The sequence below is a fragment of the Mustela putorius genome, unplaced genomic scaffold, assembly GCF_011764305.1.
Source record: "Mustela putorius furo isolate JIRA1106 unplaced genomic scaffold, ASM1176430v1.1 tig00003859_pilon_pilon_pilon, whole genome shotgun sequence".
Taxonomy (NCBI): Eukaryota; Metazoa; Chordata; class Mammalia; order Carnivora; family Mustelidae; genus Mustela; species Mustela putorius.
In genome coordinates, this window is record NW_025422011.1 from 16,415,958 (window position 1) to 16,432,324 (window position 16,367).

Consider the following 16,367-nt stretch of genomic DNA (forward strand, 5'->3'; position numbering starts at 1 on the left):
AGAGCTGAATGTATCTGGGAGTGAAGGAGTGTATGCTTAAATAGCTGACTATTTCATTTAGCAATTTATGGTCTCAAGTGCCGAGGAGGCTTCTGAGTAAAGGATTTGATATCTGGAAGCTTATTTTAAACTTAAAAGTTCAGGGGCACCTGGGTGGCTCAGTGGGTTAAAGTCTCTGCCTTCGGCTCAGGTCATGATTCCAGGGTTCTGGGATCTAGCCCCACATCGGGCTCTCTGCTCAGCGGGGAACCTGCTTCCTCCTCTCTCTCTCTGCCTGCCTCTCTGCCTACTTGTGATCTCTCTCTGTCAAATAAATAAATAAAATCTAAAAAAAGTTGTCCCCTGGGGATAAAAATATATGTTTATAAAAAATAAAAAATTAAAAAAAAAAAAAAGTAGAGGAAGGGGCTGGGGCACCAACCAAGCAGCCTGTACTGGAACTGTGTTTTAAAGGCTCTAAATTTGGGGAAGATATTATACTAGCAGCTGTCCAAAGTAAAAAAAGCTAGAAGAATCAGTCCAGAAATGGCGAGTTGATTTTGTCTCACGTAAATCATCCACTGCAATTGGTAATGATTGCTGGAGGAGCTCGACTGGGAATGATCTGAGACGGCACCCAGCCAGCAGGAACAGAGTACTGTGTTCGATTAGCAATGCCTACCCTGGGTAAGGGAAGGGGAGGGAGGGTTGTAGCCTAAGGAGGGAATAAGGAGATCAAGCCTAGGAATATCCACAAATACCATCTCATGGGGTCAGAGCTATTGAGAATCAGATGAGGTATCCAGGTGTGTATGACTGACTTAATGTATCAAGAATCAGAGTGAGCAGAAATCATGTGCTAAGAAGGACTACAGAGCCGGGAAGAACACAACCACAGCCTCTGCACCTCAGACTTGCATATTCCAGGGCCCACCTCAGAACTGTGAACTCAGTGCCTCACATGGAGAAGCATGGCAGCATCAATGAGGACGTAATGAAATTAGTTCAGTTAGCTTTAGTGGGTGTAAACAGATTAGATCCTGTGGAGAGCTAGGCTGATACTCATTTAAATTAATTCCAGATGAGAAAATAGAAGTGACAGAAAACAACACAATGCTCTTATTGCAAAACTCAGTCTTGTGTTATCCTATAGAGACAAAAATGTTTTTAAATAAATGCAAGAATAGAAAGTCCATGCCAGAATTCAAATAATTGTTATCACTTGGTTTGAGATCGCAATGATTAATATTTTGAATACATGCAAGTTAGTTCATGAAATGTGCTTCATTTGAAACCTCTATTCTCAAAACTAATATTTTTAAGGAGAGTAATTTTGCTTTAATTGGAGTTGTTAGCCTCAAAACATTTTAAGACTTGTTCTTGAAGAGGAAGTACAATTCATTGCAAAGATATTGGTGAAATGAGCATATTTTCATTGCTAGGTTGGAAACCCTTATATAAATAAGCATATAAGTGTAGGACTACCAGTCAAGGTAGAAATTGCTTGTTGTACTGTCCTCAGTTGGACACTAACCAGAGTTTAGAAGTTATGATTCTCCATTGTAACCAAAGGAGTTAAAAATTCTGGCTTTCTTGAGTTACAAATAAAGATAAGTTTCTCCTTTCTCATGGTTCCAATCATCCTAGTAAATGTGTCTTCCTTTTAAACTGTAGACAATTTATCAAAGTTTCCACAATTTCACCCAATTGGACTGTTCAGAGTCACAGAAAGCCAAGGAAAGGAGCTGTATCATGAGGGAAAGTAGAGGAGAAGATAAGACAGGGGGAAGAAAAGTGGGTGGGTGGTGTTGGGGCATTCAGTAGGGCTGGATTCTATACCTGCGCCTTTGGTGCTGTGTACATTCTAAGATACTGGTTCTTTCTTTCTGTAACTTTATTTTTTAAAAGATTTTATTTATTTGTTTTTCAGAGAGAGAGAGAGCACAAGCAGGGGGAGCAGCAAACAGAGGGAGAAGCAGGCTCCCTGCTGAGCAAGGAGCCAGATGCAGGACTCGATCCCAGGACCCTGGGATCATGACCTGACCCAAAGGCAGATGCTTATCTGACTGAGACACCCAGGCATCCCAACTTCCTATAACTATAACATAAACTTTTATTCTGTTAGAAAAATGAGACCCGTTAATTGTATTAAAATTTTTAATAAAAATATAGGAACGCAAAGAAAACTACAATCATGTTACCATTTGTGGCTACAGAGTAACTTAGGCATACAACTTTCCAGTCTTTAAATGTATATAATACATATAGTATGTATAATAAATCATACTGTATATACTGTTTTTAACCTATTTTTAATTTGAAATGTATCATAAGTATCTTTCTATGTCAACAAATATTTAATATACTAGGTTTTCAATTTCTGGATATTACTCCATTGAGTTAATGTACCACAAATTACTTAATTATGTACTTGCTAGCAGTTAGTTATGCCAGTTTTCACTATTATAATTGTTATAATAAATGTCTCACAGCAAAATCTTTGTGCAGGTGCATGATTAGTTTATTAGAATACATTTTTTAAAGTGGAGCACCTGTTCCAAAGAGTAGGTGCTTTCTTCTTTTCTACCATTTTATTTATTTATTTTTCCTTTTAATATTTTATTTAAATTCAAATTAATTAATATATAATCTATTATTAGTTTCAGGGGTGGAATTTAGTGATTCCTCACTTGTATATAACACTCAGTGTCCATCCCAACAAGTGCCTTCCTTAATGCCCATCACCCACTTACTCCACACACCACCCACCTCCCTTCTAGCAACCCTCAGTTTACTCCCTATAGTTAAGGGTCTCTCATGATTTTCCTCCCTCTCTGTTTTTATTTTATTTAATTTTTCCTTCTCTTCCCCTAGGTTCATCTGTTTTATTTCTTAAATTCCACATATGAGTGAAATCCTATGGTATGTGTCTTTCTATGACTTATTTCACTTAGCATAACACCCTCTGGTTCCATCCACATCATTCCAAATAGTCAGATTTCATTCTTTTGATGGCTAAGTAATATTCCATTGTATGTATATACTACATCTTTTTTATCCATTCATCAGTCGATAGTCAGTTGGGCTCTTTCCATATTTTTGGCTATTGTGAACATTGCTGCTATATACACTGGGGTGTAGATGCCCCTTCAAAGCACTATTTTTGTATCCTTTGGCTAAATGCCTGGTAGTGAAATTGCTGGGTCACAGGGTAGTTCTATCTTTAAAATTTTGAGGAAACTCCATACTGTTTTCCAGAGTGGCTGCACTAGTTTACACTCCTACAAATAGTTTAAGAGGGTTCCCCTTTCTCCACCTCCTCACTAACATCTATCATTTCCTGAGTTGTTAATTTTAGCCATATCTGACTGGTGTGAGGTGGTATCTCTCTGTAGTTTTGATTTGATTTGTTTTTCCCAAATGGTGAGCACTTTTTGAAGACTTTTGAAATATGACAACATATTTCCCACCAAAAAAGCTGTGAAATTTAATACACTAAGCATTTCACTGCAATCTCACCAAAACTGAATTTTTTGCCATCTTAAAAAAAAATTATTTTACCAGTATGATAAAAGGAAATGGCACTATATTTCCCTCTTAATTTTCATTTTCTGTGTGCCTTTTTAAAGGTCTATTTGTGCATCTATTCTTAGTTTCCCATGCCTATCTGTCTAGAACTCACACTGAAGAATGTGGCCACGGCTGACCTAGCTTGAAGCTTTCTCACCTCCTTTCTTCATGGAAAAGCTGATTCTTCCTGACGAGGTGAACAATGCCCATGTGCAAACTTCAAAGCTGAATGGATAAAGAGAGATAAGTTATCACCTACAAAATCCTGGCATGGCTAAAAGACATTCTGAAGATTCGTTAGGGAGAAGACAGATGAGGCTGTAAAAGTTCTTTCTCTCAGAGAGGCTCCCAGCTTGGATTTATTGCCACAGACAATGAGAGGTTACTTACGGTCAACCAGATAGATGGCCTAGAGGGCAGATAGTCACCCTGCCACCAGAAAGGTTCAGGCTTCATTAACAATCCTGGTAGCATTGGGTGAAAAAGAAACAGCAAAAGCTCATTCTCATTGGCACAGACAGGAGAAAATCACAGAAGTCCTCTCAGTATCTCCAGAGCCCACTAATTTCTCTATAAAGTGGCTGATCATCTGCTTGAACCAATAATCTAAGAAAGGCAGAGGAAAAAAAAGAGAGAGAGAGAGAGAGAAAGAAAAAACACATTCCCTATCTCTTCATCTGAGAAGCCATACCTTGCTGGGAAAAATTAACACAGGAGTAGGTCCATTAGGCTTAGCTCCGTCGCCAGTACCACAGAGGGGTCCCATGGACTTGCCCACACTATCCCCCCAAGTGGCTGGGGATAAAGGAAGACTCAGAAGTCAGAGTCCCTGGGTTTGAACCTTCCTTTACCATATCCTATAGGTGAGGTCATGGACAAGTTATCCCCTCCTCTAAACATTAGTTTTCTCAACTATAAACTTAATGCTACTTTTCTCATAGTGTTTGCTGTAAACTGAGTTGTGTCCCTCCCAAATTCATTATCTTGAAGCTGTAACCCCAATGTAACTGTTTTTGGACATAAGGACTTTTTAGAGGTAGTTAAGGTTAAATGAGTAATAAAGGTGAGATCCTAAGCTCACAGGATGGGTAACCTTATCAGAAGAGGAAGAGTTCTCTCTCTCTTTAACCATGCACATGCACCAAGGAAAGGCCATGTGAAGACACAGTGAGAAGATGGACAGCTGCTAGTCAGGAGGAGTGTCCTTACCAGATCCCAACCATGCTGGCACGCTGGTCTTGGACTTCCACCCTCCAGTGCTATGATATATAAATGTCTGTTGTTGAAGCCACCCCATCTATGGTGTTTTCGTGTGTCAGCCCAAGTTGACCAAGATTGTGTTGGTAGGGGAGAGCTAAATCACATTTTGTATAGGAAATACATATCACTTATTAAATATTCATTTAAGCTTACATTTCTTATTTTCTACCCCCTATCCTCCTCAGAACCTTGTCACCAAGATATCTGCCCAGCATGTATCAGAGTTTCCAATATTATAATTTATTCTGTTCCTAGCACTTCTTACTCCTCCTCTGACCTTAATGTGTCTATCCTCATATTAATAAATAGTCTGAATTTCTGAATGTTCCCTCTTCTTGGCCATTTAGTTTTTATGTTCTTAATGCTGAATCGCACTTGATCTTGACTAATGAATTTGTCATTGGTAAGAAAAGACGTCTAGTACCTTAGAACAGTGCCTGGCACATAGAGAACCCTGTAAATGTAGTTATTGTCATTATTATTATCCAGCATCGTGACATTATAATTAAACTATTTTTCTTTGCTTTGCTACCTTTCAATAAGTGTAGGCATGGTTAGTCATACTTTCCTCCAAATTAACAGCTGAAACAAGAATGTGCATGCTAGCTGTGGCCCTTTGGTGTGTGTATGGGGTTGGGGCGGGGTGGGAGAAAAAATTCCTTTTTGGATTACAAGATATCACAGGCCAGGAGAAACTTGATACCAGGACGTATCACCAGAGCAAGGGAGAATATGAATAGAATCCTATAATCCCTCTCCAGTCCTCAGCGTTGCCCTCCATTTGCCTGGGAGAGAAAAATAAGCCATCAGAGAATCTAAGACTCATGAGCAGATGGAGCACAGACATGGGACACAGGACAAACAGCTGTAGATGTAGTCAGTAAATGCTGAGGCAGGACACCAGACTCTTTAGAAACTCCTTGCCATATATTTTGGCAAAATCCTACTTGATGTCTTGAGAATGAATCTCATCTGCTGTGTCTCTGCGTTTCCATTCAGAACTACTGAGTACCCAGTAAAAGAGCAGGGGTTCTGGTGAAAAAGAAGAGTGTTGATGGGAGACAGCAGAGACGTTGGCAGGGTCATTATGAGAGTGTCTATGATGTTTTGAAGCAAGGGAGATAGAGCCAGTGTGCAGAGTCAAAAGCAAATCCTCAAAAGGGACTTCAGACTGGTTGGCCTAAGTAGAGACTAAAGAGAGAATAGAGAGGGGTAGACAGCAAAGGAGTTGGAAACCCCACACAAGAGCATACCTCAAATTGCTCAGGGTTGAAATCCATGTGGGCTAGGCATCCACTGGGGCATTTCTTCTCTTTAGTACTCAGTGCGTATTATCAGGGCAGTGTGCCTTCGAGTTGTATTAGGCTGTATTATAATATAATAATAATTATTATTATTATATTATTATATTTATTATTATTATTATTATATAATATTAAGCCGTATTGCCTAATGGGTGAGAGAGTTAGCTCTGAGACAAGACTAAGTTCCTATCTCAGCAAAGATACTAAGCAAATTATTCAACTTGTGCCTTGATTTCTTTGTATATAAAAGAGGGCAAAAGATAGTATACAACTAATAGGGTTGTTTGTGAGAATTAAATAAAGTACAAGTAACATACTAATAATTCCAGATTAGAGCACGTACTTAATATGTGTTCTTCCTGTTCTCCTCCTTCTCCTTCTTATAATCATCATCATCATCATCATCTTCATCAGCTCAAATATCGCTAAGTCCTAACAGGGAGGATAGCTAATTAAGAATAAGATTTATAACCTTGCCCTTATTCAGAACATCAGTTCTGTCATCTAGCTCTCACTTTTCAAATATGTACCAATGTGGCATTTTGATATAGCCTACAAATATAAGTACCAATTGTTGTATACTTATACTTTTCTTATACTTTATATATACACATATATATACTTATACTTTACTTATACTTTATATACTTATACTTTATATAAGATATATATGTATCCTCTATATGTGTATATATAAAATCACATTTAGTCTTCAAAAAAATGTAAAAAAATGCCATTATTTGCTCTAGAGTAGGGGCCAAGAAACAACAAATTGCTGTCCAAATCCAGCCCGCTGTCTATTGTAAAAATAAAGTTTCATTACACAGCCACACCAGTCATTTACGTATTAGCTATAGTTATGTTCATGCTACAGCGGTAGGGTTGCTTAGTTGAGATAGAAGTTTTCAGAAAAAGTTTGCTAATTCCTCCTGCAAAGAGATAAAGACATTGAGATTCAAAAATAAATGTAGGGTCCAGGATCATGCAGCAAGCTTCAGAGAAAAGATTCAAACCCAAGTCTGCCTGTCTTCAAGCTCAGGCTCTCAATCACTATTATACAGTCTCCAAAGTTACTGGTTTTAATGGAAAGGCCAAGAGGAAGTCTCTAAGGCTTGATGAAATAAGCAGATGGAGCTTTGAACATCAATCAGTCATCTAAATATCTGACATCAGGCCCATGAGTCAACAGCATTTACCGCCATTGCCACCCACTACATAGCCTGGCTGTCTCCAACCATCTTGCCAAATGCCAGGCAACATGGAGTGAGCTCAAAGCACATATTTCCCCTTATGTGCACTGCATTGCTCCAGCAGCACAGTTCTTTCTTTTTGGTGTCACACCAAAGAGATTCCTACTAGTGGTCCTTCTGCTATAACTGATACATTTTCTGATTTGGGGCTAGTCAGCAGCATTTTTACTTTCACATGAGTATGCCCATATGTGGACAGGAAGAAGAGGGAAAAAGAGAGAGGATGATTCCTGTTGGGTCTCAACATGGTCAGTTATATCAGTTTAGCTTTAGATTAAATTGTCCAGGATGACAGCAACATCTTAGAGCTGAAGCTAGAAGGTCAGCAAGCTATATCGGAATGAGATCTGGGCCATGAGTTCGAACAGTGTCTCTTGAACTTAAGAATTACCAGAAGAGCATTTTTTAAAAGATCTATTTATTTATCTTACAAAGAGAGTGAATGCACATACACATGCATGCACACAAGTAGGGGGCAGGGGCAGGAGAGAATCCTCAAGCAGATTCCCCACTGAGCACAGAGCCAACGTGGGGCTAGAGCTCATGACCCATGAGATCATAACCTGAGGAAAAACCAAGAGTCGGATGCTCAACAAACTGGGCCACCCAGACACCCCAGGAGAGCATGTTAAAATATCAGTTCCTGGGTTCTGTCTCCAGAGACGCTGACTTTATAATAGGCCCTAAGATTCAGAATTTCTATCAAGCTACCAAATGATGTTGAGCCACATTTTTGCAAAGCACTGAGCAAAAATGAACTGGCTCTGGCCAGTGGCATGCCATCTGAAACCTGAGCAAGTTGCTAAAACTTCCTGGGCTCTACCTTCCTCATCTGAAAAAATGAAGCTGTTAAACTAATAACCAATGCAAGAGGAGACTAACTCAGAAGCTGTTTTAATATTTACTAATAATGAGAATTAGAATTTCCTGAGTAGTTCTTCAGTACAATGCCAAGCACTGTACTAGGCACTTTACACCACATATTATCTCTGAGGTCTTCATAAGACCCTGCCAAAAGAGAAGTATTATCATCATTCAACAGGCAAGGACCCTGAAGAGATGCCTTGTCTAATATCCACAGCTAGGAACTACAAACCCTGCAATTCCAACCCAGATTTGAATGTCACCAAAGCATGCTTTTAAATCTCCCAAACAGGCATAATTAGTCTCCTATCTCTACCTGAAATTGTTTGTGTGGTAACTTCTACCCAGTGTGCAGGAGAAAGTTGAGCTCCTGACTAGAGGTAGCAGCCACAGCCTTCAGCCATCAGGCAAGTAAAAACAGCTTCCCCACTTGCCCTCTGTTGATGATGCTATTTGATGGAGTGTTGAGACCAGTGATTACCCACTCTAGAAAGCAATCATTCCATCCTTTATCCTTCAATGACCAGCAGCAGGGGTGCCTAGGGCTGAGAGAGCTTGCAGTCAAGGGTGGGGAGGAAAAAAAAAAAAACAACTTTCAAAATCCAGGGAGCTCAAAAGAACACCTCTTGAGAAAATATATTTCAGAATTAAACGTTTAATGCTGGGTTTTCACTTTGTAACAGCAATGGGCTGTGGAAACAAGTGCCAAAGAGCAGGAGGAGACTTGCAGCGACCCTCTCCAATAACAGAAAATTATTTGTTGCTTCCTAAAGTGGTATTTGAGCCCAGCGGGCTGCACTTAAGATGTGACTGGATAATGGCTGTGTGACACACCCCTCTAATGGAGCTGTCACACAGATACTGCCGAGCAGCCTGAGCTGTGGCTTTGTGCTGTTTAGGATGATGGTGATTCCCCTGGCTACTTTAGTAACTTTAGGGGATATTATGGTGAGGTTCCAGGAAAAAGGACCCCTCTCATTTAGTGCATGGGATATCAGAGAGCAAAATCCAACTACATCACCAAAGCCACAGATAGAGACTTTGTGGGGATATTGAGTGTGTTCCCCAAAATTGGAGCAATTGAAAAGCAAACCCATCAATAATTCTGTGCTGCCCTTTATGTTCATAGGAAAACCTTTACATCAAATCCCTGCCGATAGAAAAGAGGGTGTATTAGTTTCCTCTTGGGCTACAACAAATTACCACAAATTCAAGGGATTAAAACAATGTGCATTTATTGTCTTAGAGTTCTGTAGGTCAGAAGTCCAAAATGGGCTTTCCAAAATCAAGATGTCAGCATGGCTGCATTTCTTCTAGAGCCATTTTCCACATGGTTATGGGTTATAGACCCTAGATCAATTCTTCTAAACTTTCAAGGAGTACATAAACTTAGCTGACATCTGGATTACCATTTTATCAATAATGTGACATTCTTCCCCCCCCAGAACTACCTATTTTTTAGTTCATTCCTTAATCACTCATTTTCAAGAAGATTGGAATTTCAAAAACATTCTGACATTAGCAAAGAAGACCCATTCCTTCTCGCTCTTCTTCCTGTCTAAACATTGCTTCTTAACCAGGTAAGCCCTCACCCCATTTGCCACAAGTCTCTGCTCCCATTAAAGGAACAAAGCTTCAAGGACCTCTTCCGGGACTAAAATCTATGCAGCAGGGAGTTAGTGTGCAAATTGGACAAAGTGTCTCTTCTTTCTTCTGAAACCACTGCAAGGTGAAAAGCTTACTACCAAGAAAGCACATCCAAAGTCCCTGCGTAGGCTTCAAATTACAATTGCACACAGCTTGCAAATTGGAGTTCTAAAATCTTAAAAGTCTCAAAATAGGGATGAAGATGTGAAACAATAATATATAATCACAAAGCCATACCACTGATTGTATTACTCTTTCTCAGTCTGCTCTGGGAATTAAGACTGAGGATAACTCTGCTAAAACCAAAGGGTTACTAGACTGAGTGGTATGTCGGAGTCAGTTTGGTGTTAAATTTCCAGGAAGTTGGCAAACTGATTGTTATACATAACTATTATTAAAATTTTTATTATATAAATTTATAATTAAATAATGTTAAAAACAAAGTCAATAAATCCTCAAAACCCACCACTACTAATGATTTTATTATGTTTGATATAATATGTGCTTTTGAGATTATTTACACCTATGATAGCTGTAAAGTGGAAATACTTTAATGGTATATTGCCAGACATCTCTTCCTAAGCCTACATTCAGTGCTATCATGTTAGTAGCTTAAAATCAGCCACGGTGGGCATATCCACAGCATTGAAATATAAGTCAGGGCTTGATTTATTGTTTTGCTGACTATCGAGACTTAAGAATGTGCTGGAGAAAAAGTTAATAACACAGATTGCACTTTAACAGCATGTTATGTCTATAAGTGTTTGAGAAAATAATCTCGCTATACTCTAAAACTTTTATCAAATTCGGCAAATAAGCTGTAGTCATCACTGAGAAATGAATAAAATTCCAACATACTTCTTCTGTATTACTAGTTAATGGAAATGAAAATACCAGGAAGCATTCATGTCAGAACTACAGTCATTCATCAACTGAAACCACAGCGCAGGTAAGGATGAAAGGGTTTAGCAAAAACAAACAAACAAACACTCTGTGAGAATTAGTTCCCAATATAGAATTTTTGACAAAAATATCATATATTTTATTATTTGTAATACATGTACTTGATGTTGCTAAAATTTATAACAAATATGTATATATGTACTGTATATATCTATACCTACACATACTCTTCTTCATAGAGCTGGGGACTAAATATTTACTGTCACACTATTGGTTACTTTTTTTTTAGAAAGAGGAATTTGCCCACTAAGACAAGTTACAAAGATGAAAGCGAATAGTCTCAGGCCAGTCATAACATTCATCGTTAAAAGAGACATGAAGGTGGACCTACATATGGGTAGAGACTAGAGGCAAACTGGATAGAACCTGTATTAGAATTACTAAGAAACCTTCTGCAGGCAGGGTTAAAGACTACAAGAGAATCACTTTGAATAAAATCTTTTGAAGGCCCAGCTAAGAGTGCTCTTGAGAAAACCAACTATTGTAGAAAAGGAAGCCAATGGAAACTGTACAAAGATTTTTCAGTTTTTAGTCTCTAAGATGTCTCTTTTCTCTTTGGATTCTACCACTCTTACATGCTTTGTCCTTTTGAGTTTACTGGCTTTCCCTCCTCTCTTTGTCCTACAAAACATTTATGGACTTTATATCCTGTGAGGGCAGGGCTTGTATCTGTCTTTTTCATCTTGTTAACCCTAGCACTGAGCACAGTCATGACATGTAGGAAGTATTAACAAATATTTATTTAAATAACAAATATTTAAAAAACAAAATGGAATCGTGACCCTTTTTTTTTTTTTACTCGTATTTCAACTGATTATGGGTGAAATTTTGTAAGGACATTATGAAAGCAAACATACACACTCACACACACACACACACACATGCAAAGAGAAATAAGCAATATTCAAAAAGGTAGAGCTTACAAAATACAAGTTTACATTCTTATGGGAGGTAATAAGAATGCCTGCCAAGCACAAGGCCACTGTTCTGTTTTCATACCTTGTCTGAACCTCATCCATGTGTCATCCACTGGCAGAGCCATATTGTTTTCTGACTCCTAGGAGATAATCTGATGTAAACATTTACAGGTCAAAGGTAGATTAAAACCCAGGTTCTTTTTTTTTTTTTTCTTTTTTTTCGGAGCCATCCATGGCCTCTCTGAGGCCTCCCAAGAATCCACAGCTCCTTTGCAAGGTAGCAACAACAGTGTAGTGAACTTTCTTCAAGTTACCACTTTCACTTCACTTTTCATGGTTTTTATGTTCTTAGGGACAGGGGAAGTGAAGGAATGCCAGGTAGCTACTGTGAGTATCCAGGAGCAGAAAAAAACTGGAGTGCAGAAGATTTTCCCAGGCATCCCAACCACCAAGAACAGAGAAAGCAAATATGTTGGCAAGTTTGGGACATGAAAACATTGGAGACAAATATACGAGGCTCTAGAGCTGGGTAGAAATTGAACAGTAATGAGTGCAAACAATAGAGACAGAAGAAAAGCGAGAGAGGCAAGGTAATTACCATGTTCGAAGCCATAGGTCCACCTAATACTCATGTTTTATTACCTCTGTTTGAATGACGTGGTGATAGCCTTTTTCATTTAAAGGCATGAAGTCTGATAGACACAGACTCCTCCATAACCATCTCTGTGAGTAAGCAGTCTTTAGCTTTATAACTTTATGACATAAACTGAATTGAAATACATGTGGTCAACATTTTTACCAAGGCAAGAGAAAGGTTATTTCTTCATAAGATATCTCCTTAGGTTGTACAGAAGTTTTGCTTTCTTCCAAAACTTCTATTCTTCATCTAAGTATTAAGATCAAAGATCAAGGCTTAAAGTAGTAAAATTTTAAGTTTTTAAGTTTAAAGCTGGGATATAGATAGTTCAGTCATGGCAATAAATGGGTAAAAGATAGAACAACTTTGAAAAGAGAATTTAGGATCAGGAGGTGGTATGAATACATGAGACACCACCAACATATAAGAACTGAGTCTTCATGGAGTCAATTACTAGGGGTTGCATTCCAAAATGGAAATAAAATTTCAAGATAACAACAGCTTAAGGATGAGCTACAACAAATTCCATAAAGGAAAACTGAAAATTAAAAACAAAAACAAAGGCAAAACAAAAGAAAACAAACAAACAAAAAAAATACCCACTTTGTAACAGAGTTCAAGAACGATGGGTGGATCAAGATGAATATGGAAAATTATGGAGGGATAAGATTTGTAGAAAACTGTCTCAAGACTGATTAAAAATGGGGTGGGTCTTCAATGGATGAATGGATAAGGAAGATATGGTCCATATACACTATGGAGTATTATGCCTCCCTCAGAAAGGATGAATACCCATGTTGTAGCAACATGGATGGGACTGGAAGAGATTATGCTGAGTGAAATAAGTCAAGCAGAGAGAGTCAATTATCATATGGTTTCACTTATTTGTGGAGCATAACAAATAACATGGAGGACATAGGGAGATGGAGAGGAGAAGGGAGCTGAGGGAAATTGGAAGGGGAGGTGAACCATGAGAGACTATGGACTCTGAAAAACAATCTGAGGGTTTTGAAGGGGCGGGGAGTAGGAGATTGGGGGAATGAGATGGTGGGTATTAGAGAGAGCACGTATTGCATGGAGCACTGGGTGTGGTACAAAAACAATGAATACTGTTACGCTGAAAAGAAAAAAAAATTTTTTAATGGGGTGGCTCTTCTAGTGACGTCATAGAACACCTCAATCTCGTAGGTATTTCTTTTTAAAGATTTTATTTATTTATTTATTTGATAGAGAGAGACAACAAGAAAGAGAACACAAGCCAGGGGAGTGGGAGAGGGAGAACCAGGCTTTCCAGTAGAGCAGGGAGCCCAATGTGGGGCTCAATCCCAGGATCCTGGGATCATGACCTGAGCTGAAGGCAGATGCTTAAGACTGATTTACCCAGGCACCCCAAATCTTGTAGGTCTTTAGCAGAAAATATATTTGCCAGAATGCTATAGAGGATATTCTTATATTAGATGAGGTACGAAATGAAGGATGTTATATTATTTTAGTGGCAAAATACAGAGTTCCATTCAGTCTAATTTATGTTATAAAAATAATTGTGGCAATAAGGTAAGGAAATATTGCCAGATATTCATGAATAGAAATTGAAATATGGCCATACCTAAGGAAACTGGAACAAAAATTAATTCTGTACTTGTTGAAACTCTAGGGACCTCAGCAGCCACAAGTCTGGGGATTTTAGTCTCAGGTAGGCTGTCAGTAAAGTGGCTAAGCTCTCAGCTACCATCTCTGCCTGTTTCTCCTTCTGTCTCTTGCTTCTCGTATTTCTGCCTGACTTCCTTTTCAATCCCAGTCTCTGCTTACCCATGGTTTCTGCTTCTTCAAGAGTCTAACTTACTCATAACTACTCATCTATGTCTGTTATGGTCCTTCTCTAAGTTCCGACTGCTTATAATGTGATTTGTTCCATAGCACAGAAAAGTGCACAACAGAAAGGAAATTGATTGTCTCATAAAAATTATTGTTTAATTGACCTTTTAACACTAAGCTATATCATATACCTCCAGTTAGCTTAAGGTTTGTCTATATTTGGGTCAGATCATTACATCTGATCCCAGCAGCTTTGTTCAGAGTAGAATGAAGTTATATGGTAAAGAACACAGCAGCCCAGAGCTGGACACTCAACATACTCGGTAGACAATCTATTTTCTTTTAGGAAAGAATGGTGGATATTCTGGTTAATTCATTTAGAACAGTGGGTAGGAAGAAAATGGAAACAAAAAAAGGCCCCAAGATTTATGTCAATTCTCAGTCTATAATTCTGACACCTGGGAGTAGCTATGCAAAGAAGATATCAAATCAGAATTCTGGTGGTCTTGTTAGAAACACCACTATTGCCTTACCTGCCATCTGGGTCATTTTGACAGCAACTAAACACTAAAAAAGTGAGGTTTTGCTCATAAATGATGGAAAGCATTCCCTTTGCCCAGGGACCAAAATAAAAAGACAATATTCAAGCCCAGCAGCCTGACATTTCTGTCTGGGTAATATTTCAGATAGTGTGAAGAGGGGGACAATGGGCTGGGCCTGGCACATGCTCTCACACTGAGACAGCAAGCCAGGAATATTTTTCCTAGAAAGCAACCCAGTGGGGAGCCTCTGTGAAAGAGAGAAATATAAATTATTCATTTTCTGTTCTTTGTCTACTACCCCCAGCAAGCCTGGTTTTGCAGAGGCAAACAGAGCACAGAGGAAGGTATCGGGATAAGTATCTTGTACTATGCCCAGCTGAAGATCACTGCTTTCTAATGAGTGTGCATGCACAGCAGACTGCAAGCAGCCTGGATGGTAGCAAGAAGGGAAGACCGTCACTGGTCTGACTGACAGGCAGACCCACAAATTTGTCATGGCTCAGCATTTAATGAATGGGAAAAACACTTCAGTCCTGTGGAGTTCTGTTTTATTAGCTATAAAAAGAAAGAAATCAAAGAGTATCTTCAAAGCGTTGGTTCTGGAAAAGCACATTACCAAGACTGGAATTCTCTCCCATCCAGCCAGCCTCCCTGGTTCTTGGGTCTCTTTAAGTAAGAGAAAATATCATTTAGAGAACTGCAACCTTGGGAGTCTTCCCAAAAGAGCACTCTTCCCAGACCCTAACCCTGGAGAGAGTGAAGAAATCAAGTCTTGAAGAATGACTTCTGCCTGCAGAAGGATCTGCACCAGCAATGTCATCACTGCAGAAGGGTAAAAGAAGGTGTCAAACCATGAAGATAATTTCCACAGCAACACCATTAGCTATGACAGATGAAACCTAGGTAAAACCCAGCTCCTGTTACCAAAGTGATCTTTTTTTCCAGTTTTCTATTCTCTTGCAGTTTAGAAGTAGGACTAGAATCCTTGGAATAAATAAGTAAAATTCTTGGATAAGTGGGTGAAGAGGATCGTGCATGTTTCATCTGACAATTCAGCTTCATTCAAGGCAGCCTCAAGTCTTCCACCTACTTTGAGACCATTGCTATAGTCCCGACACTGACCTTCCACAGTTTCTTTCTAGCAGGTTTGGTATCCCTCTACACCTACCGAGGTCCCTGTTCAAATAAAGTCTTGTCCAGGTAAGTACAACTGCTATCTCATCTTTAGACTTCTTGCTAAACCAGCTCCAGTTGAAAAATTACCTCTGGCTATCAATACAATCTGGTTGAATAAGACAGGGGTGGGGGGACATGAAAGACATCTGTCTCTTATTCATCGTATTACCAGCTAATTATGTTGCCTTTATTACCTCCATGTGTTAAATATGAAGCACTCAGTCTGAGACCCAGGAGGATCAACGATCAAATATTACCAATAGTGGGTATAAGAGTTTGACATTGTATTGACACAACAAACCATCCTCTCTTGTTTGACATGTTCAGATAGAGCTCATCATTCATTGCCTAGCCAAACCCCACATACCAGAAATTTCTAGGTCAATAGCATTTTCAAGTTGAAAAGAAATTTTCTTATAAAAAAATGTGGTGCTTGCCTGAAC

The 16,367-nt window shown here is 38.9% G+C and overlaps 1 long non-coding RNA gene across 4 annotated transcripts in view; it reads right to left on the reverse strand.

Moving 5' to 3' along the window:
• Positions 1-13,113, reverse strand: part of LOC106006136 — a 41,633-nt gene extending 28,520 nt beyond the window's left edge. For 3 of the 4 annotated variants that reach the window (XR_001180022.2, XR_006602260.1, XR_006602262.1), the window contains exons 1-3: positions 6,457-6,693; positions 6,063-6,174; positions 3,707-3,774 (exon numbers count right to left, since the gene is read on the reverse strand). This is a non-coding gene — a long non-coding RNA (uncharacterized LOC106006136). Of the gene's footprint in view, positions 1-3,706; positions 3,775-6,062; positions 6,175-6,456; positions 6,694-11,836 lie in introns of those variants that run through there. The other variant, XR_006602261.1, reaches the window with a different exon arrangement.
• Between the last annotated feature and the right edge of the window lie 3,254 nt (positions 13,114-16,367).